Source organism: Pelophylax lessonae, assembly GCF_965119305.1.
Source record: "Pelophylax lessonae genome assembly, chromosome: 11".
In the NCBI taxonomy this organism is placed as follows: Eukaryota; Metazoa; Chordata; class Amphibia; order Anura; family Ranidae; genus Pelophylax; species Pelophylax lessonae.
In genome coordinates, this window is record NC_138778.1 from 6,449,199 (window position 1) to 6,471,336 (window position 22,138).

A 22,138-nucleotide genomic window follows, 5' to 3' on the forward strand; every position below is an offset into this window, starting at 1 on the left:
TCCCCAGTGCTGAGATGCTTTGCTGCACATCCTGTTATTTGGAGAGGCATGGCGCCAATACTCCGGAGCCAGGTGCAGATGTGTGCTGACCCATCGCAGTTCATGCCAAGATCCAGCATTGTGAAAGTGAAAGCAGAAGATAAACAGGATACACGGGGCAGGTGTGTCATTGTGACAACTGCAGAGAAAACATCCTCCATAAACATCAAAACCGCTCACAAAATGTTTCCAGACAGTACGGAAGTGCCAGCACTGCAATATTATAATCTGTGTATAAACCACATGAAGTAATAGGTACAGTTCAGAGGAATGGCACCAGGGCAGCTTTTGCTATTATTTTTTGCAGCCATGATAATGACACAGACATGTCTCCCACAAGAGTCCTCAGAAGCTCTAAAGGCTGTAAAAATCACCCCGATCTGGTGACACTCACCTTGTCTGGGATCTAGTGGTGGGTTTCCTTTTAAGTGCCTGGGGTGCCAGCATTGTGACCGATCAGTAAACTACTTTCCTGATTGGTACCAGCTTAAAGGCCAAGGGGATCCAAGAATTGGTAAGGTAGGCCCGTAGGCCCACTTGCTGCAATATTCTTGCCTCTGCCCTCTGTGTCTGCCCTCAGCCATCTGTGTCCTCCGTGTCTGCCCCCTGCTCTCTGTGTCATCCGTGTCTGCCTCCAGTCCTCTGTGTTCTCTGTGTCTGCCCCCAGCCCTCTGTGTCCTCCATGTCTGCCCCCAGCCCTCTGCGTCCTCCATGTCTGCCCCCAGCCCTCTGCGTCCTCCATGTCTGCCCCCAGCCCTCTGTGTCCTCCATGTCTGCCCCCAGCCCTCTGCGTCCTCCATGTCTGCCCCTAGTCCTCAGTGTTCTCTGTGTCTGCCCCCAGCCCTCTGCGTCCTCCATGTCTGCCCCTAGTCCTCTGTGTCTGCCCCCTGTCCTCAGTGTTCTCTGTGTCTGCCCCAAGTTCTCTGTGTTCTCTGTGTCTGCCCCCTGTCCTCTGCGTTCTCTGTGTCTTCCTCCAGTCGTCTGTGTTCTCTGTGTCTTCCTCCAGTCGTCTGTGTTCTCTGTGTCTTCCTCCAGTCGTCTGTGTTCTCTGTGTCTGCCCCCAGTCCTCTGTGTTCTCTGTGTCTGCCCCCAGTCCTCTGTGTTCTCTGTGTCTGCCCCCAGTCCTCTGTGTTCTCTGTGTCTGCCCCTATTCCTCAGTGTTCTCTGTGTCTGCCCCAAATTCTCTGTGTTCTCTGTTTCTGCCCCCAGTCCTCTGTGTTTGTCCCTAGTCCTCTGTGTCTGTCCCTAGTCCTCTGTGTCTTTCCCTAGTCCTCTGTGTCTGTCCCCAGTCCTCTGTGTCTGTCCCCAGTCCTCTGTGTCTGTTCCCAGTCCTCTGTGTCTGCCCCCAGTTCTCTGTGTCTGCCACCAGTCCTCTGTTGTCTCTGTGTCTGCCCCTAGTCCTCTGTGTCCTCAGTGTCTGCCCCCAGTCCTCTGTGTCCTCAGTGTCTGCCCCCGGTCCTCTGTGCCTGCCCCCAGTCCTCTGTGTCCTCTGTGCCTGCCCCCAGTCCTCTGTGTCCTCTGTGCCTGCCCCCAGTCCTCTGTGCCTGCCCCCAGTCCTCTGTGTCTGCCCCCATTCCACTGTGTTCTGTGTCTGCCTCCAGTTCTTTGTCTTCCCCAAGTCCTCTGTGTATTCCGTATCTGCCCCCAATCCTCTGTGTATTCCACAGCTGCCAATGTTCATTGCACCATTGCTCCTCTTGTTCCTCCAAGTGCATCCCAGTGCCCTCCATATCACCAGTTGTGCCCCTATGTCTCCAGAGTGACCCTGTGTCCCCTCCCTGTTTGCTGTACCAGTGCCCCTCTTGTGCCTCAGTGTCCTTGTGCTTGGTGCACCCTGATTAGCTAAGGTGGAGAGGCGGGCAGATGATGTCACAATCTTCACCTCATCCAATCAAAGGAAGCTTTGTATTTAGTCATAGAATACAAAGCTTCCTGTGAATGGCTGAGCAGCACAGCTACATACAGTTTATACAGCACATCCAGCAGGCACATATGTTCGTACAGGAAATAGCTAATTCTGCCCAGCTGTCTGTGCCCCTTATTGGGGAGATTCAGCCTTCCTGTATAACCTGTTTACTGACTCCACTGAATATTTAGATTGTCACCAGAACAGGAATAGATGGGAAACTTTCCACCCCCCCCCCCCTTACTCTATTCGAAATGGGGAAAAAAAGTTTTGCCTTTAGTTCTACTTTAAAGCAGAACTTCACTCTCACAATCAACATGAACTATAAATCCTCATGCTGCTAACATCTATAAATAGATAGAAAAGTATATCATATTTACTTGTTTAAAACTTTTTTTATACATTTTTTTAAATTATTTCCTGGTGTCTGCTCTAGGCCAAAGTGATGTCATACATCCCAGGAGTCTTCAGGGCTTTCTCAGCTAAGCACACTCCTCTGCCTGCATGCCTAAGCTAAGGGGAGATGGATTCCAGGAAGCAAATGCTACACGAGTCATCTTCCCTTACACAAGGTGGCTGCAGATAGAAATGCTAGGGTGGTGTTTTTCAAAGAGACTTTTCAGCAAAATAAAACCTGAATGGATGGGGGAGTTTACTGAATGTGAAAAATAAATGAAGCAGTGTTTTTGGTTTCTGGTGCACAAATGCAGTTCAGTTCTGCTTTAACTTTCGAGAAGCTAGCGGGCAGCAAGAGGAATATTGCTGATGACATTTGTTACATTAATTTAAACACTAAACATTGCAGAATTAGATACATCGTTTCAAGCTTTCTTCTGTTTCTTTGGAAACAAAATTATGATTGTTTTGGGGTTTTTTTTAGGCAAAAAGTATTTCTCCCCACCCAGAACACTCGTTACACAATCCGTGTTCTTTACTTCTCTCTTTTTTCTATATTTTAATTTATTGACAGTAATCTAAATAGAAGTGAGAACAGAAAATCCCGGCCAGAATTAGTTTTCTGTTTCTGCCGTGTCCCTGCAATGTTTGTAGATGGTTTTCTGGCCTGCGTTCAAAATTACTTCTCTTCATCAAGATTTCCAGCAGGAGTATCAGTTGTATCTGGAATAATATCAGAGACAGAAGCCGCTCACTCAGCAGCAACGGGAATGACAGGAGGAAGTGCAAGAAATACTGAACTCAGGCTTCCATGAATGATGTCACTGGTCTCTACTGATCGGATAGGCTGCGTTCTCATGAATATGAAGGGTCTCGGTGATGTCACTGGTCTCTAGTGACCAGATAGGCTGTGTTCTCATGAATATGAAGGGTCTCGGTGATGTCAGTGGTCTCAAGTGATTGGATAGGCTGTGTTCTCATGAATATGAAGGGTCTTAGTGATGTCACTGGTCTCTAGTGATGGATAGGCTGTGTTCTCATGAATATGAAGGGTCTTAGTGATGTCACTGGTCTCTAGTGAATGGATAGGCTGCGCTCTCATGAATATGAAGGGTCTTAGTGATGTCACTGGTCTCTAGTGAATGGATAGGCTGTGTTCTCATGAATATGAAGGGTCTCAGTGATGTCACTGGTCTCTAGTGAATGGATAGGCTGCGCTCTCATGAATATGAAGGGTCTTAGTGATGTCACTGGTCTCTAGTGATGGATAGGCTGCGCTCTCATGAATATGAAGGGTCTCAGTGATGTCACTGGTCTCTAGTGAATGGATAGGCTGCGCTCTCATGAATATGAAGGGTCTCAGTGATGTCATTGGTCTCTAGTGATTGGATAGGCTGTGTTCTCATGAATATGAAGGGTCTCGGTGATGTCACTGGTCTCTAGTGATTGGATAGGCTGTGTTCTCATGAATATGAAGGGTCTCTGTGATGTCACTGGTCTCTAGTGAATGGATAGGCTGCGATCTCATGAATATGAAGGGTCTCAGTGATGTCACTGGTCTCTAGTGAATGGATAGGCTGTGTTCTCATGAATATGAAGAGTCTCGGTGATGTCACTGGTCTCTAGTGATTGGATAGGCTGTGTTCTCATGAATATGAAGAGTCTCGGTGATGTCAGTGGTCTCTAGTGATTGGATAGGCTGTGTTCTCATGAATATGAAGAGTCTCGGTGATGTCACTGGTCTCTAGTGATTGGATAGGCTGTGTTCTCATGAATATGAAGAGTCTCGGTGATGTCACTGGTCTCTAGTGATCGGATACGCTTCGTTCTCATGAATATGAAGGCTCTCAGTGATGTCACTGGTCTTAGCAAATTAAATGACTGATTTTTACTCTTTTTGTTTGAAAAAATGAACACAATGAGCTCTTGCTGTGTATTAGAATTGACTTTCATTTATGGTTGAAACAGGAAGGATGGGGGTCGGGTTTGAGGTTCTCATGGTTTCAGAGAGGCTTCCTAGAACAGAAATAGTTTCACACAGATACACCGAACAGTGACCCAGGAATTCTAAGGTGACTATCCACACAAAACCCTATACAAGTACAGTATGGCTTTGATAGCAGTGCCATAAATGACATCAAACTGACCTGGGTTGGTGTCCTATGAACTCTAATAATTGATATAGTTTGCAGTGACAATATTAGTAATCTGCTTTTAGCAGTTTTACTCTTTTTTTTCACTGGTGATGCCAGAAATGCTCACTGATTTTTCCCAGAAGAGTGCACTGAGATACAAGTCAGATTTGGGGAATTCCCTGCAACAAAAATATCATTTTTTGTCAGATACTCCCAACGGGAAATCAGGTACAGCAGCTGATTGATATTTATGAAATCCCTCCTATTCACATTCACTGTGCACATGGACACAGGGAAACAAACAGCTATTTCTTCAGAATAACAAAAGGTAGAAATCTGCAACAAAGTTTGTTAAAATCCCTGCAATGCACAGAGATCACCCAGAGGGGAAAATTTATATTTCCACAACAAAAGTGGAGTTAGAGCCCATTTACACTAGCGCGACTTGTCAGGCAACTTGTAAGCCTGACAAGTCGCTCTCCCTCGCGGTCCATTGACCGCTACAGGAGCCGTTCTAATAGGAGCGACACAAGTCGCTCCGACTTAGAAAAAGGGTCCTGTACTACTTCAGGGCGACCTGGGAGCGACTTGCATAGACTTCCATTATGTGAAGTCCCTGCAAGTCGCTCCGAAGTCGTGGTGCACGGTAATGCACAAGTCGCTCCCGAAGTAGTAAGGAGTCGTGTCGCCTCTATGTGAACCGACTCTTACTCTTTCACCACTTCTGGACCTGAAGGATTTGCCCACTTAATGACCAGGCCATTTTTTACGATTCGGCACTGCGTTACTTTAACGGACAATTGCGCAGTCGAGCGATGCTATACCAAAGTCAAATTTATGTCCTTTTTTTCCCACAAATAGAGCTTTCTTTTGGTGGTATTTGATCAACTGTGCCATTTTTTATTTGTTGCGCTATAAACAAAAAAGAAGTGACAATTCTGGAAAAAATATATATTTTTCACATTCTGCTATATATCATTGCCAAAAATAAAATAAAAAAAATTAAAATTTTTCATCATTTTAGGCCAATTTATATTCTGCTACATATTTTTGGTAAAAAAAAATCGCAATAAGCGTATTTTGATTGGTTTGCACAAAAGTTATCATGTCTACAAACTAGGGGAAAATTTATGTCATTTTTATTTATTTTACTTATTTTACGAGTAATGGCGGCGATCTGAGGTTTTTTGCGGGACTGGGACATTGCGGCGGACAGATCGGACCCCTAACTGACATTTTTGACACTTTTGGGGGGACCAGTGACATTACTACAGTTACTGTAATAAAGACACTGGCAGGGAAGGGGTTAACCTAGGGGTGATCAAAGAGTTCATTATGAGCCTAGGGGAGTGTTTTCTAACTGTGGGGTGGGGGATTTGTGAAATGATCATAGAGACATGTGTTCCTATATAGAAGGATCACAGGAGCTCTGTGATCTTTTCAGAGAGAAGAATGGTCAGCTGTGTTTACAACAGCAGACCGTCCTTCTCTCTTAGTGGGAAGTGATCGCGGGTGCTCGGCGGCAGTCACGGCCGCCGGTCCCGTGGTTTGGCATCTCCACGCCTAGTGGGGGTGGGAGCGCGTTGCCGGCGGTGCGCACTCGCGCCCAGCACCACTCCCGCAACCGACATACCCCTACGTCATTTCGCGCAGCCGAGCCAGCCTGCCGCAGTGAAACTGCGGCGGGCGGTCAGGAAGTGATTACACATATACACAAGGTCTCTAACATCCACCAGCTCCGTCATGTCGTCGTGGAAGAGGACTCCAGTGGCAACCTGTGAAGCTCTGGTGAACTCCATGCCCAAGGGGGTTAAGGCAGTGCTGGAAAATAATGGTGGTCACACAAAATATTAACACTTTGGGGCCAATTTGGACATTTTCACTTACTGCCAGTTCAAACTAATCCGACTTGATCGCCTGACAAGTAGCTCCCAATGCTGTGCAATGGAACTGTTCTAATCAGAGCGACTCAAGTCGGAGCGACTTAGAAAAAGGTTCCTGCACTATTTTTTGGCAAAGTCGGAGCGACCGGCATTGACTTCTATTATGAGAAGTCGTTGCAAGCCGCGCTGAAGTGGCGCTGCACAGGCGACTTCATTAGTCCCCCCAAGTTGGGGCGACTTTGAGTTGGATCAGTGTGAACCGACTCTTAGGGGTGTACTCACTTTTGTTGCCAGCGGTTTAGGCATTAATGGCTGTGTGTTGAGTTATTTTGAGGGGACAGTAAATTTACACTGTTATACAAGCTGTACACTCACTACTTTACATTGTAGCAAAGTCTCATTTCTTCAGTGTTGTCACATGAAAAGATAGAATAAAATATTTACAAAAATGTGAGGGGTATACTTTTGCGAGATACTATATGTATATAGATATATATATCTATATATGTATATAGAGATATATATATATATATATATACTGTGTGTGTGTGTGTGTGTGTGTGTATATATATATATATATATATATATATATATATATATATATATATATATATATATATATATATATATAGAGAGAGAGAGAGAGAGAGAGAGAGATACAGAGATACATACTTATGAATAAATGTATTTTAAAATGTATTAACACATGGACGGTGTCAGTAGAGTAGTTGACATGTCAGTAGAACAGTGCATGGTGTCAAACAGTAGATCAGTCATGAATGGACACAGAAGCGATCGGTATCAATCACTCACTGTGTTCATTTAGCAAATGGGGCCTCTTTCCCCACTCTCTATCTTGAATCATCCTCTTCAGCACAGCAGCTGGCAGGAGAGAAAAGGAGTGAAGGCCGAAGCGCCATGGGGGGACACAGCGGCAGGGGGAATCTGCTTTGCTCTGGGTGATTGTGTGCACTCCTATGACCCTCTATTGGAGTCAAATTGGAGAAATAGTGCCCTGTTTTAGATGTCTATAACAGGAATTCTGCTCCATTGATGGTGTCAGTGGAAATTGTGCCCCAAGGGCTGGATAAAGGCAAGCAGATTGCCGCAGTTTGGAGATCGCTGCTCTATAATAATCCCCTGCATTCCTCAGGTAGTACATTAAACATAGGGAGGTAAAGAGAGGGACAGAGGAGCTGGGCCAACACAGACCATAACTGGGCACACCCAGGAGAAGAGAGGGCTATGTCATGTGACAAGGGAGGGGGGTTGGGATTAGGAATTGACTCTTCCTGGAGTAGTTAAATTTGCCAGCAAGTTGAAAGGTCCATTGCAAGTCCATAAAAAAAAAAAAAAATGTTTATATAACCAGTACTACCAGTACTCCCAGTATGTATTTATTATGGACTTTTCTGTGCTTTGACCTCAATTTTTAAACTTTTTAACAGGGACTCTTTTTTATTTTTTCTCGGCTGCAGCGAAGAATGGAAGAGGTTAATTTTTTTTTTGTACTTCGCTTTGCAAAGTCAGTTCCGATCAGCGGATGGCACCACCCAGCGCGCTGCAATATTTTATTCTGCGTCGTACTTGTTGTGGTTTTATGTGACCGGAGGTTTCAGCTTCTAAATATACTCTTCCTCTTCTCTAACCTAAAATTATTACTGCATCATTTTGGGGAATTATTAAATTGTTCATTTTTCTTTTTTTGGTTGAGGCTCAAGAGTGCCCCTCATCGCTCTTCATTTTTATTTTGCAATAAGTTCCAGAAACATTTAAAGAATCGTATTTAGAGTATTTGTTTGGGTAACTGCACTGTATGCAGCGCGCTTCAATCTGTCAGTGTGGGAAAGGAGCGTTCCGTGCACCGCGTTCAAACTCACTACTCCTGTGATCTGCATGCAGCAGCCATCGTATTAGTAATTGCAGATTGGAAACATTTGCATGCACCAAATCGCATGGTTCCACAGCACAGAGCACATCCCACACACCTCGTCCCCTCAGTCACAGCACAGAGCACATCACACCCACCTCATCCCAAGTAAACCTTGTGGACAGCCTTCCCAGAACAGTTGAAGCTGTTATAGCTGCAAAGGGTGGGCCAACTCAATATTGAACCCTACGGACTAAGACTGGGATGCCATTAAAGTTGATGTGCGTGTAAAGGCAGGCGTCCCAATACTTTTGACAATGTAGTGTATGTTTCTCTTTCTCACCCAACCTAGCTTGACCAGCCATCGGTCTTGGTGGGGTTATTAACGTGTGGGAATAAAAGGTCATACCTGGAAGGCACACTCTTACGTCAGAAGACGTTCAGAAGTGGTTACAATTCAGTCACACTTCTAATTTCTCTATTTCTGGCCTCCCACGTGAAAGTTGTCACCCTCAGGCCGTGTTTTGTGACATAGAAGACGAGTATGGAGCTCAGTGGATGAAGCCGTGATTTCTCTTCACATCAGGTTTCAAAAGTTTTCACTTTTTTTTTAAACATTTTTCAGATAAAAACATAATTTCTGTTTTCCATCTTCCGGACATCTATGGCAACTGTCAGTCCTTTTTACCAGACATCAAGTTTCATCTGCACAGCAATAGGTTGGAAATAAATTGCCCACACTCGAGTTTGGCTCTCGACTTCTGAAAGACGTTAATTGGTTCAAACTGTATCTCACGCGGCGTCTGTCACTTGTCACTGCATGACGTTCCCTTGTGGCAGGAGCCCAGTTTGCCCTGGGTGGGCTTGTTGAACGTTTGGTCTGCAATCAATTTACGTTTTTTAAAGTTCAACAACATGCCTGATTTGGCAGAGCTTGCTGTTTATGCAATTTGTAGTTCTGAGTTTTTGAAATTTAATAATTTCTAAGTCATGTGTCTCTCTTTATATTCCTCAGTTAAAATTATAATATTTCAAAATAAAAGCTTTGAATGCCATTAGTCTGGTGGAAGCCATACTTTGTTTTATAAAGAATTATGTTGTTGTCCATATCCCTGCTGGGATGGTTTTCCATCACTTCCTGTTCTGGTGTAACCCAGGAAATTACACCAAACTGAACTTCCTGTTTTCTCCCTCTTGGCTGAATTCTGCATATACAGTGGGTACGGAAAGTATTCAGACCCCCTTAAATTTTTCACTCTTTGTTATATTGCAGCCATTTGCTAAAATCATTTAGGTTCATTCTTCTTCCTCATGAATGTACACATAGCACCCCATACTGACAGAAAAACACAGAATTGTTGACATTGTTGCAGATTTATTAAAAAAGAAAAACTGAAATATCATATGGTCCTAAGTATTCAGACCCTTTGCTGTGACACTATGATATATTTAACTCAGGTGCTTTCCATTTCTTCTGATCATCCTTGAGATGGTTCTACACCTTCATTTGAGTCCAGCTGTGTTTGATTATACTGATTGGACTTGATTAGGAAAGCCACACACCTGTCTATATAAGACCTTCCAGATCACAATGCATGTCAGAGCAAATGAGAATCATGAGGTCAAAGGAACTGCCTGAAGAGCTCAGAGACAGAATTGTGGCAAGGCACAGACCTGGCCAAGGTTACAAAAAGATTTCTGCTGCACTTAAGGTTCCTAAGAGCCTCCATAATCCTCAAATGGAAGACGTTTGGGACGACCAGAACCCTTCCTAGAGCTGGCCGTCCGGCCAAACTGAGCTATCGGGGGAGAAGAGCCTTGGTGAGAGAGGTAAAGAAGAACCCAAAGATCACTGTGGCTGAGCTCCAGAGATGCAGTCAGGAGATGGGAGAAAGTTGTAGAAAGTCAACCATCACTGCAGCCCTCCACCAGTCGGGGCTTTATGGCAGAGTGGCCCGACGGAAGCCTCTCCTCGGTGTAAGACACATGAAAGTCCGCATGGAGTTTGCTAAAAAACACCTGAAGGACTCCAAGATGGTGAGAAATAAGATTCTCTGATCTGATGAGACCAAAATATAACTTTTTGGCCTTAATTCTAAGCGGTATGTGTGGAGAAAACCAGGCACTGCTCATCACCTGTCCAATACAGTCCCAACAGTGAAGCATGGTGGTGGCAGCATCATGCTGTGGGGGTGTTTTTCAGCTGCAGGGACAGGACGACTGGTTGCAATCGAGGGAAAGATTAATGCGGCCAAGTACAGGGATATCCTGGACAAAAACTTTCTCCAGAGTGCTCTGGACCTCAGACTGGGCCGAAGGTTTACCTTCCAACAAGACAATGACCCTAAGCACACAGCTAAAATAACGAAGGAGTGGCTTCACAACAACTCCGTGACTGTTCTTGAATGGCCCAGCCAGAGCCCTGACTTAAACCCAATTGAGCATCTCTGGAGAGACCTAAAAATGGCTGTCCACCAACGTTTACCATCCAACATGACAGAACTGGAGAGGATCTGCAAGGAGGAATGGCAGAGGATCCCCAAATCCAGGTGTGAAAGACTTGTTGCATCTTTCCCAAAAAGACTCCTGGCTGTATTAGATCAAAAGGGGGCTTCTACTAAATACTGAGCAAAGGGTCTGAATACTTAGGACCATGTGATATTTCAGTTTTTCTTTTTTAATAAATCTGCAACAATGTCAACAATTCTGTGTTTTTCTGTCAGTATGGGGTGCTATGTGTACATTCATGAGGAAGAAGAATGAACCTAAATGATTTTAGCAAATGGCTGCAATATAACAAAGAGTGAAAAATTTAAGGGGGTCTGAATACTTTCCGTACCCACTGTAGTCCTTCAAGTGGAAGGTTTTTGGATAGAGCAAGGGAGGGTTATAATCCCTTGTCAAATTTCGATATCTGTGTCCCATTTCAGAGATTTCCCTTTACTTCCTGTCCCGTAGCCAAAACAGGAAGTGAGAGGAAATCCCTGTAAGTTAAAAGTAAAGTTCACCTTTTAAGAAAGAAATAATAAATTCACATATTTTTGCAGAAAAAACAACGTGGATTTATATTTTTTTCTGGTTCAATATTTTTATAATGTAAATGAATCTTAGGCCGGTCATGTAGTGAAGATAGGGAGGAGGGAGGGATAGAGAAAAAAAAGGGGGGGTGTGTGTGGGGTCCAAGGAACATGGGAGAAAGAGAAAGATAAGAGGGGAGACAATGGAAGGAGAGGAAAGAGAGAGGTAGAAGGGTCAATGGAAGAAGAGGAAAGAGAGAGGTAGAAGGGTCAATGGAAGGAGAGGGAAGAGAGGGGTAGAAGGGTCAATGGAAGAAGAGGAAAGAGATAGGTGGAAGGGTCAATGGGAGGAGAGGAAAGAGAGAGGCAGAAGGGTCAATGAAAGAAGAGGAAAGAGAGAGGTAGAAGGGTCAATGGAAGAAGAGGAAAGAGAGAGGTAGAAGGGTCAATGAAAGAAGAGGAAAGAGAGAGGTAGAAGGGTCAATGGAAGGAGAGGGAAGAGAGGGGTAGAAGGGTCAATGGAAGAAGAGGAAAGAGATAGGTGGAAGGGTCAATGGGAGGAGAGGAAAGAGAGAGGCAGAAGGGTCAATGAAAGAAGAGGAAAGAGAGAGGTAGAAGGGTCAATGGAAGAAGAGGAAAGAGAGAGGTAGAAGGGTCAATGGGAGGAGAGGAAAGAGAGAGGTAGAAGGGTCAATGGAAGAAGAGGAAAGAGAGAGGTAGAAGGGTCAATGGAAGAAGAGGAAAGAGAGAGGTAGAAGGGTCAATGGGAGGAGAGGAAAGAGAGAGGTAGAAGGGTCAATGGCAGAAGAGGAAAGAGAGAGGTAGAAGGGTCAATGGAAGGAGAGGGAAGAGAGGGGTAGAAGGGTCAATGGAAGAAGAGGAAAGAGATAGGTGGAAGGGTCAATGGGAGGAGAGGAAAGAGAGAGGCAGAAGGGTCAATGAAAGAAGAGGAAAGAGAGAGGTAGAAAGGTCAATGGAAGAAGAGGAAAGAGAGAGGTAGAAGGGTCAATGGAAGGAGAGGGAAGAGAGGGGTAGAAGGGTCAATGGAAGAAGAGGAAAGAGATAGGTGGAAGGGTCAATGGGAGGAGAGGAAAGAGAGAGGCAGAAGGGTCAATGAAAGAAGAGGAAAGAGAGAGGTAGAAGGGTCAATGGAAGAAGAGGAAAGAGAGAGGTAGAAGGGTCAATGGGAGGAGAGGAAAGAGAGAGGTAGAAGGGTCAATGGCAGAAGAGGAAAGAGAGAGGTAGAAGGGTCAATGGGAGGAGAGGAAAGAGAGAGGTAGAAGGGTCAATGGGAGGAGAGGAAAGAGAGAGGTAGAAGGGTCAATGAGAGGAGAGGAAAGAGAGAGGTAGAAGGGTCAATGGAAGAAGAGGAAAGAGAGAGGTAGAAGGGTCAATGGAAGAAGAGGAAAGAGAGAGGTAGAAGGGTCAATGGAAGAAGAGGAAAGAGAGAGGTAGAATGGTCAATGGGAGGAGAGGAAAGAGAGAGGTAGAATGGTCAATGGGAGGAGAGGAAAGAGAGAGGTAGAAGGGTCAATGGAAGGAGAGGAAAAAGAGAGGTGGAAGGGTCAGTGGAAGGAGAGAAAAGAGAGAGGGACCTGAGCCAAGGCAGAAGAACATGCGAACGGAATGGGCATGTGCCCAAAACTGAAGAAATAGTCCCTCCGCTCCGCCCAGCACATGATCATCGGAAAGGGCACAGATAATGGAAACAATACACCCCCCTAAGCTAGTTGGAGTGGCAGGGCAGGGGCGTGTAATTCAGATTATTTTTTTTTTTTAATTCTGCACTAACTGTCTTTGAAATTGCCCGGGTCCCTGTTCAAATACAATCCGGGAACAGTGTCCTCAGTCCAGGGACTGGTCCAGGGATCTGGTCACCCTAAGTCAGAGGAGAATGAAAACTCCCCTTACAAGCTTTAATACTTTCGCTGCCAGGTCTGTACGTTGTATGGACCTGACAACAGGGGATATCTAACACAATCTGATGGCTTTAGCCACCGGGATAGTGTGTGAAACTGACAGGCAGACTCGTGCTCCCATACATTCCTGGTACCATCTCCCACCCGCACCTGCGCCACCCCCCCCCCCGGCATGCTTACCTGGCTTTGCGTGCCCATCTGCAGGCCCGGGACCAACATGGCGGGTGTCGGCGGCTATAGGGGAAGGAGAAGAGCGGACACACATCTGCTCTCCTCCCCTTCTTGCTGTGAGATAGAAAGTGATGTCCGTGATTTCACTTCTGGGTCAGCATCTAGGTGTCCCCGGCTAGCTTCAGGCAGGAAGTAATGTTTTGCAATGCGATCTGCATTGCATGGCTTAAATCAGGATGTTCATTGGCGGAACAAAGAGTTCAAGGTTCATGCAAAAACAAGGTACAAGGCAAGACTGTCTAACCGATCCAAAGGGAGCTGTCCAGCATCTCCTGGTGGTTTTGCAATAAGAGTCATTGCCAGACCAAGCAGAGGTACCAGGTTAAAGTCCAGGCCCTGACACATGATAGAGGAAGGAAGGAACCCATTACAGTACATCTCCCAGGAGCCTAGACTTGAGGTTGTCTGTCTCTTCCACCATTACACCACATGCATGAATGTGTGGCATTGGGGATTCCTTCCTTCCTCTCTCCAGTGGTCACAGGAGCCAGGATGACTTCCACTCCCTAGCCGACACTCCCGTAGCAGCGGACATATGCAACATCTACATTGCTCCCCAAATCATTACAGGAGCCTAAGCCACACAAAAATCTTTGTGGGTCACCCTGACACATGATGTCAGCCTGCATAACTCATAAGTTTCATAAAGTCTTCTCAGAAGGACTAGAAGGCTATTTATCATTGGACGGGGCCTTTCGGACATTTGGAATGGCCTCTCTTACGAGGCAATGGAATTGGGCCTTTTGTTTGACATGCTGAGCAGATCTGCTAAGTAACTAATATAAATATCATGTTCTGTAAGGCTTGGTATTGGTGGATACACTTTGGAGTAGGACTTCCTTCTGGGGGACTAGTACCCAATGAAGGTGTATTGTAGGCGGGCCTTTTTATGGTCTCAGACTGCTACCTCTTTGATAGCGATGAAGAGGACGCTCAGCTGAAAACTTTTGGATGGGTATAGAGAAGTGCCCTGTATAAAAGTTCATAACACTCAAGAGTTATTCAAAAAGTTTATTGTAAATAACAGGTCATGGGTAAATCCAGTGTGTTTTGGAGGGAAATGCCTCTCCCTTCCTCAGGGCTGTAATGATGGATGTAAAACTTATAAACTGTCCGATCTTCTCCTAATTGTTCCAAATACATCTATCATTACAACCCTGAGGAAGGGGAGGCATGTCCCCTGAAACACGTTGGCTTTACCTGTGACCAGTTATCTTCAATGACTTTCTCAAATAGACTCTGGAGCGTTACAAACTTTTGTACTGGACGTTCCTCTTTACCGGGCATCACTAAATAGCGGACTGCGGGCCAAATGCAGACCTTGTCACTCTCCCATTCGGACCGCTGTGGTCCCGCCATTTAGGAGCCTTTTCTTCCCCCTGCTGTCGCTCTGTAATCCTCACAGAGCCGACAGCGGGAGGTGGGACAGTTCTGGATGTAGGGGGGAGCTACCAAGGTTAAGAAGCAGGTGATTGGCTGCTAGGATGAAGGGCAGTCCTAGGAGCCAATCACTCTCGTAACGCCCCCCTCTATCTAGGCAGCGCAGCATGTCTCCCTCCGATCCCTCTGTGTAAGGTAGTAGGACAGTGAGGGAGATTAAGTTAAATAGGGCTAAGGACTAAATGTGGGGGGGGGGGGGGGGTGCTGAGGATTGCAGTGTTGAGACTGAGGACTGGAATGTGGGGTACTGAGGACTGGAATGTGGGGTACTGATGACTGGAATGTGGGGGGGGGGAGCTGAGGACTGGAATGTGGGGGGAACCGAGGACTGGAATGTGGGGGAACTGAGAACTGGAATGTGGGGGAACCGAGGACTGGAATGTGGGGGAAGCTGAGGATTGGAATGTGGGGGGGAACTGAGGACTGGAATGTGGGGGAAGCTGAGGATTGGAATGTGGGGGGGGGGGGAACTGAGGACTAGAATGTGGCGGAACTGGGGACTGGAATGTGGGGGAGCTGAGTACTGGAATGTGAAGGAACGGAGGACTGGAATGCGGGGGGAGCTGAGGACTGGAATGCGGGGGGAGCTGAGGACTGGAATGCGGGGGGAGCTGAGGACTGGAATGCGGGGGGAAGCGGAGGACTGGAATGCAGGGGGAAGCTGAGGACTGGAATGCAGGGGGAAGCTGAGGACTGGAATGCAGGGGGAAGCTGAGGACTGGAATGCAGGGGGAAGCTGAGGATTGGAATGCAGGGGGGAGCTGAGGATTGGAATGTGAGGGGGAACTGGGGACTGGAATGTGGGGGTATGATGTAAATAGGTGCAGAGGACGTTACTGTTAATGGGGGTGATGTCAAGGAAGTGTGAGAACACTACTGTGAAATGGGTGGAGGGGGATGATGTAAAGGGGGAGCTGAGGACACTCATCAAGAGGCAATCTTGATGTGAAGGGGGAGGGGACTGTGATGTGCAGTGGGGACTGAGGACACTGATGTAAGAATGGGTTAAGATCTGTGCATTAGGTGCACATGTCATGGGCTGCACTACCCACAAGAAACACAGAAAGATGTCCTTGATCTTTTTTTTTAAAAATTGTGCCGCACCAAGCCACATTGTGCTGCAGCAACATGCCGTTTGGCGCAAGTTAAAATGTGCAACGGTACCGACATGATATTTGGACCTCTGCTAGAAGAAAATTTTACTGACCGGACCTCATTGAATAGTAATTCAATACCCCTGCTCTTTACCCATCTAAAGTTATTCTGGATCAGTTTTGCACATGAGCCTTGATGAAGAGGAACTGGCGGACCCCTGAAATGCGTTGGATTCGCTTGTGACTTTCTGTCATGTGCAATCAAGATTTACCGGACTTACATAATATCCTTTTGGCGCTCTCATTCCTTTCACATTCTTTCGACTTTTATTAAGTCTTCCAGTGCCATGATGTCAGCCTGTATAACTCGCGAGTTTCAAAAAAACCAAAAAGACGAGAAGGCCCTCCATCATTGGGTAGGACCTTTCGGACGCTTGGCCTCTCGTACGAGGCACTGGAGTTGCATGAACTCTCTGAGCCTCCCAGAGGGAACTCGTATTTAGTCTCCAAAATTCCTTTCTTTTAATCAAGTGCTTTTAGCAGAGACGGAGGCGGCAGGATTAGATCACTGGAAATACTGCGGGAAGGAGACAGAAGTATGCAATTTTTTTTCCCCCCCTTAACTGAATTATTATTTTCTTAACCCTCGGAAGGCAAAAGGCTTCAACAAGAGCGTCTTTATTGCAGGTTGTCCTGGGAGCCTCAGTTAAAACACTTCACCAGGCCGAGCGCAGTTGGGGGGGGGGGGGGATTAGACTCTGACAAATGGGGCACTGTGAACGATGTGACGCTTTGAGGCGTTCAATAAACCAGAGATCGCCGCAGACATTGTGGCGAGGACTCTGCTACGACATACGGGTCCTGTTATTGTAAAGTGCTGGAGCAGAACTGAGCCGTTCCTGCTGTTATTAGTTTTCTTGTACGATGGCGGGAAGGAAAAGGAGTTTTGTAGAAATATTTTTTTTGCATGTGAAAGTAAAATTATATTTTTATAAATGGAGATACAGTGAATGCTTATATACGCTGTATATTTATTTGGCTTCTATATTACAGATTTTCATGCTGGTTTTATACATTCTCATGCAACGCTTTACCGGTCTTCAGGAGTCCGAATCCCAAGGTGGTTGCTTATAAATGACACCTGCTGCCTACTTTTTTTTGAGGACTTTTGCTTTGCTCTTCTAGGGGTTCTAGGGTTCATGTGTGCTGCTTTACAGCTGCCCCTCTAAAAAGCAATCCATGGTGGATTCTAGTGATCGACCGATATCTGTTTTTCAATGCCGATACCGATATTTTGGTCATCGCGTATCGGTATCGGCCGATATTTTCGTACATTTAAGAGCAATTTTTTTTTTTCTTGACAGGTACTCTTCTGGAGGGATCTGGGAGTCTAAAAGACCCCAAAGCCCTCCTCAGCAAGTTTGGCTGTTTTGAATGCTGTCATTTTTTCTAATCTGGCGCCGAGTACCCGGAAGTAATGTCATGACATCACTTCTGGGTTTTTGCATGGAGACCCGATCAGAGCCGAATGCGGCTTTGATCGGGTCTTCGGCAGTGGTGGAGGTAGGATGCCCGGGTCTCCCGGTGGGACGGGAGACCCGGGCGAGCCGCGGGAGGGGGTGGGGCATCCCCTCCAGCTCCTTGTAATGACAGCCGAGGGGCTTCTTAGCCGCATCGGTTGTGATTACAAGACAGCCGACCGTCGGCTATGGATGCCGGTACCGGGGTGATATCTCTAGCTGCAGGCATCACTCCGGTACAAGCACTTTCCCCGAAATATCGGCAATATCGGTAACCTCAGGGGCCAATTCCGATATATTGGGGAAAGTGCAGATCGGCCCTCGATTTATCGGCTTTTCCGATAATTAGTCGATCCCTAGTAGATACCTTGCATGGCGTTTGACAGGTGGTGAAAAGACAATGGGGTTGACTTGCTAAAGGCACATTGCAAAGTGCAGTTGCTCCAGAGCTTACTAAATGAGGTAAAGCTTCACTTTGCAAATAATACTCAATCACATGCAAGGAAAACTGAACAGCATTTTTGCTTGCATATGATTGGAACATAAAAGTCAGCAGAGATTCTGCTCATTTACTAAGCTCTGGAGTAACTGCACTTTGCAAAGTGCACAGTCAATTTGCCTTTAGTAAATCAACCGCAAAAAGTTGCCTCCTCACCGGCCTCCTTTGACCACTTGCTGATGGCCAGCAGTACATATACTGCATCAGGTCGGCTCCGTCCCGCGAAACAACGTATCTGTACATCACTTCGTGGGACCGGGCACGACAATTCACCACAGGGTGAGCCAATCAGCAGGTCCAGCAGCCACAATTGCCGCCGGGCACCTGCGATCGCTCATGGAGACAGAATGGCGGTACGGCATCAATATACACTTATTGGGATTTGTTTTACCCATAATATGTAGCAGAATACAAATTGGCCTAAAATGATGAAAACATTTGATTTTTGCATTTTTTTTTTTGGGAATGTTTTACGAGTCGGGATCCGCCAGGTGCCTTGACCGACAACTCGCTCAGCCTCTCAGCGATCTGCTGAGAGCCTGAGCCGGTCGCTCCCCACCCCTCCACAGCTCAGCACTCCAATGAGCGAGGAGTGGGCAGAGCGGTGACTGACAGGGATCTATCAGAACCGAGCGATCGGCAGTGTTCAATTGCTCGGTTCTCAGTGCGGAGGCGAAGGAATAGTGCCCCATCATTGGTGTCAGTGGGAGGAATAGTGCCCCATCATTGGTATCAGTGGGAGGAATAGTGCCCCATCATTGGGGTCAGTGGGAGGAATAATGCCCCATCATTGGTGTCAGTGGAAGAAATAGTGCCCCAACATTGGTGTCAGTGGAAGGAATAGTGCCCCAACATTGGTGTCAGTTTGAGGAATAGTGTCCCATCAATGTTGTCAGTGGGAGGAATAGTGCCCCATCATTGGTGTCATTGGAAGGAATAGTGCCTCATCATTGGTGTCATTGGAAGGAATAGTGCCTCATCATTGGTGTCAGGGAAAGGAATAGTGTCCCATCATTGGTGTCAGTGGGAGGAATAGTGCCCCATCATTGGTGTCAGTGGGAGGAATAGTGCCCCATCATTGGTGTCAGTGGCAGGAATAGTGCCCCATCATTGGTGTCAGTGGAAGGAATAGTGCCCCATCATTGGTGTCAGGGGGAGGAATAGTGCCCCATCATTGGTGTCAGGGGGAGGAATAGTGCCCCATCATTGGTGTCAGTGGAAGGAATAGTGCCTCATCATTGGTGTCAGGGGGAGGAATAGTGCCCCATTATTGATGTTAGTGGAAGGAATAATGCTCCATCATTGGTGTCAGGGGGAGGAATAGTGCCCCCTCATTGGTGTCAGTGGAAGAAATAATGCCCCATCATTGGTGTCAGTGGAAGAAATAATGCCCTATTGTTGAATAGGGGAAGTGGGAGGCTTTATGCCCCACTGCTGGTGTCAGTGGAAGGAATGGTGCCTCTTTGTTGGTGTCAGAAAGTAGTGTCTTGTATCATTGGCAGGAATAGTGTCCCAAGGGCCTGATCAAGGCAATCAAAGGGCTGCATCTGGCCTATGGGCCACAGTTTGCTGACCACTGGTTTAACCTTCATATACACCATCCTATACCTCACAGTTTATCCAGAGGAAGGCAACTCAATAAAGCATGATCCAATTTGCTCCAGTGGGGTTAAAAAAAAATTCCATCTTGATCCGCCATGAACTTGTCTGCAGAAATACACAGTCGTTTTCCTTGTTTGTATAAAATAAATAAATTGTATACGCAATATACAAACAAATCTGAAGGGGTTTTTGTTGATTAATGCGGCCAGCTACATAGGGCGGCTATGGGTGTAACCTGAGGCCGTCCTTTGTTTGTCTAAGGGAAAATGCCCCTTCTTCTGCCCTCTTATGTGAACCATTATCCCCATTTCCTGTGGCTTCCATCAGCCCCTGACATGATTTATGGGCCAGTGCTAAGTGTTTTCTTTCTGTCCCCCGTCGCTGTAATTGTCACGTTGTAATTATACTTTGAAAATAATACTAAGAGTTTTGACACTGATTGCGCCGAGCTCTGGGTTGTTTCACGCCTGTCATCCCGACCTTTTCACTTGGCATCGTTTTGGCAATCAGAGCTGAACAGACATTGTTTTTTTTTAAATAAATCTTCGTTTATATGATTTCTTTCTATGTATAATTTTAAAAAAAATTGCACGTTCGAGTTGTCAAATTTTTTTTGAACCAGATACTTTTTTTTTTACGAATTCGTTTTTATTGAAAGAGTTTTTTGTTGGCCCAGATACTTCAGTCCTCTCTGCGTCTTCCATACTCCTTGGCAGGGATTGAAGGATTAGCCATTCAGCAGATCTGAGTGTTTCTTGCTACGATTGGCCCATGTGGAATGCGAAATCATGACGCAGTATGTGATGGGATTTCTATGGCAAAGTAAAGAACACTTTGTTGGCGTTTGCTAAGTGTAATTATCCGCATGTATACGAATGGGGCATGGGGGTTGCTGGTCCTGGTTTTGGCGACATGTGAATGACAGGTTGTGCGACACTTTTATTGATGTCAGAGCCAATTGCTGTCTGTGTCCCATTGGGACAAGAAAGATTGGTCAAACATTCCCATAGACACACTGGAAGATTGTTCAAACATTCCCATAGACATATTGGAAGATTGGCCAAACATTCCCATAGACACACTGGAAGATTGGTCAAACATTCCCATAGACACACTGGAAGATTGGTCAAACACTCCCATAGACACACTCCTAAACCTTGTGGACAGCCTTCCCAGCCAGAAGAGTTGAAGCTATTATAGCTGCAAAGGGTGGGCCAACTCAATATTGAACCCTACGGACGAAGACTGGGATGCCATTAAAACTGAAGAGAAAAAGGGGATTATAGAAGGTGTGTGTGTGTGTGTGTGTGTGTGTGTGTGTGTGTGTGTGTGTGTGTGCGGAAACCAACCGGCCCTTAGTTTGCTATACTTACCCACCAGTCTGCTAACAAACCAAATGTACCTGTCTAACAAACAGGGGTTTAGTTAACACACATTTGCAAACGCATGTATAAGCTGCAGGCCACTCCACGGCACCCTGTGTATCCTGCAGTCCTAACACTTCCTAACACTACTTGGTCTGAGTGTCTACTGAGTGTCTCCAACATGGAAGTACATGAATGCTGATGGATGGACGGGAAACAGCTGAGCATGGACATGGCCCAATCCTCCCCCAAACCTGCTCCCATCCATGACTGGTATTGAAAAACTAATGGCCATGTGATGGCCATTGGGTGCAAACTAAAAATTGACCGGCTGGAAAACCCACACCCCCATCCCAGTAGTAAAGGCAAATTGGGACTTTATATGAGACACCAGCCTGTAAAGCAAGCGTCTCCATCCCTGTTAACATATACAATTTGGGCAATGTTGGGACTTTAGATGAGACACTGGCGAGCACTGCTCAGCGTCTCCATCCCTGTATATAACAGAACTGAAGAGAAAAAGGGGATTATAGAAGGTGTGTGTGTGTGGAAACCAACTGGCCCTTAGTTTGCTATACTTACCCATCAGTCTGCTAACAAACCAAATGTACCTGTCTAACAAACAGGGGTTTAGTTAACACACATTTGCAAACGCATGTATAAGGTGCAGGCCACTCCACGGCACCCTGTGTATTCTGCAGTTCTAACACTTCCTAACACTACTTGGTCTGAGTGTCTCCTGAGTGTCTCCAACATGGAAGTACATGAATGCTGATGGATGGATGGGAAACAGCTGAGCATGGAGATGGCCCAATCCTCCCCCAACCTGCTCCCATCCATGACTGGTATTGAAAAACGAATGGCCATGTGATGGCCATAGGGTGCAAACTAAAAATTGACCGGCTGGAAAACACACACCCCCATCCCAGTAGTAAAGACTGGGATGCCATTAAAGTTCATGTGCGTGTAAAGGCTGGCGTCCCAATACTTGTAACAATATAGTGTATGTGTTTATATCTGCAGGAGAAAGTTTGATGTGGGGGTTTCCTTTCACAGTTTTGCCTCAGGCTGCAGAGTGGCTGTAAGCACTCGGGACCTCAAGGGGTGGGACAGCGTTGTCCTTTGCAGTCCCAGGTCAGTGACTCATTGTTCAGGCTGCACGTCGTACATTTCACATCTAAACAGAGGAGACGTATTTGAGCGAGGTTAATGATTCGGGTCAA

General features: G+C 46.2%; 1 protein-coding gene across 4 annotated transcripts in view; it reads left to right on the top strand.

Moving 5' to 3' along the window:
* Positions 1 to 22,138, top strand: part of B3GNTL1 (UDP-GlcNAc:betaGal beta-1,3-N-acetylglucosaminyltransferase like 1) — a 387,185-nt gene that overhangs the window by 241,322 nt on the left and 123,725 nt on the right. The gene's annotated exons all lie outside the window — the stretch shown is intronic.